The sequence below is a fragment of the Osmerus mordax genome, chromosome 25 (genome assembly GCF_038355195.1).
Source record: "Osmerus mordax isolate fOsmMor3 chromosome 25, fOsmMor3.pri, whole genome shotgun sequence".
NCBI lineage: Eukaryota > Metazoa > Chordata > Actinopteri > Osmeriformes > Osmeridae > Osmerus > Osmerus mordax.
Window position 1 is genome coordinate 8071146 of NC_090074.1, and position 1848 is coordinate 8072993.

The window sequence follows — 1848 nt, forward strand, 5'->3', positions numbered from 1 at the left end:
TGGGCCGTCATTGATGACCAGCCAGCAGACAGGAAGTGGCCCTGCCAGCCTTCCGTCTATAGGAAGGCTGCATCTGTGATCTTTCTGGATGTTTGGCAAGCTGTTTTCCCCAACCTCCTCACCTTACCGCATGCCCCCCTCCCCCCTCCCCCTCCCCCCCCCCGCCCACCCAGCCAAGCAGGAGAATTAAAAACCGTTAATTAAATCGATAACCTGATTGGAGGGGCAACCACCTCTCCTCTGCTCCTCCGGCCGTTAACAAGTGTTCTAGAATGCCGCCTCACTCATCAGACATGACCAATAAATCCACCCGCCCTGCTCTCCCACTCCGATTTTCATTAATTGATTCGTTGGGTCTTGATGAATGGATCGTGCCCTTGTTCCAATTGGCTGTGCTTGGCAGAAGCTGTTAGCAAAATGAATCATTCATCATAAAGACTGACCAGTTAGACTAGATCAGGTGTGTTTTCAAGTGCGCTAAAGCGTTCGGTTGTTGTTAGTGGTTGCTAACCCACAACAGGGAGCTCTCCAAGGTGAACTGGCAGATCAATACCATTCATCCTTTAAATCCACCGGAATTTAATTCCCTGGATATAGAGCTGTTCTTTTTCTCTTGTTTAAATGCTTGTTTTTCTTTTTATGCTCCAGTGACCGCCACATTCTCCCAGGAGAAATTAAAAACCTCTCCCTCTGTCTCTGTCTCTCCCTCCTCCTTTCCTCTTCCTCTTCCTTTGTCATATTCTTCTCCCCGCCCCCGCCTCCTCCCCTTTCTCCTCCCTTCCTCATCCTCCTCCCCCCCAACCCCTCTTCCCCTCTCTTCCACCCTCTCCTCCCCATTCTCCCCCCTCCTCCGCCCCCTCTCCTCCATTCCTCCTCTCCTCCTCCAGTCGTCCCCTCCAGTCCCACTATGGCCTCCTCCACCTCCCTCCCCTCCAACTGTTCCTCCTCCTCAGGTATCTTCTCCTTCTCCCCGGCAAACATGGTCTCCGCCGTCAAGCAGAAGAGCGCTTTCGCCCCTGTTGTCCGCCCCCAGACCTCCCCCCCCACCACCTGCACCAGCACCAATGGCAACAGTCTCCAGGGTGAGTGACACGCCAGCTGGCCAATAGGGGATCTGTATTCTAATATGTCCTCTCATCCCTTTCGGTTTCAGGCCCTGCTAACTCCTCCAATCAGGGTATCTGTCACAGCCCATCCTCCTCCAATCAGAGTCTCTGTCACATCTCCTCCTGCTGTATTCTTAAAATAACTGTTTTCTCCTTTTTCCACTCTGGCCCTCCTCTCCCTCTCCCACCCTTTCCTCATACAACCCAATGCTCTCTCTATTCCTCCTCCTCTCTTCCCTTTCTCTTTTCCTGCTCATTTCTCTTTCCCTCTCTCTCTCTCTCTCTCTCTCTCTCTCTCTCTCTCTCTCTCTCTCTCGCCTCCTTCCCTCCCTTTCTCCATCTCTCAGACCAGTCTTATGTGGACGCTAGCAAGTACTCTACAAGCAGTTCTCTGCAGGGACTGGCCTTCTCTTGAAGTATGTTACAAATTCCTCTCATCCCTCCATTCCTCCTCTCATCCCTCCTCATCCCTCCACTCCAACACTCATCCCTCCATTCTTACACTCAACCCTCCTCATCTGTCCATTCTTGCACTCAACCCTCCCTCCTTTTCGAACCTGCCATTCCACAGGAAGTAGTATTGATTGTCATAGTGTATAATTTCCTGTCTGAGAAATGCATTTTCTATTACAAACCCTCCACTGAACCATGAATGCACTTTGTCTTTCACAAACACCACAGACTCACTAACTGAAGCAGTTTCTCTATTCACTCTGTCACACACACACCAGCACGCACACAC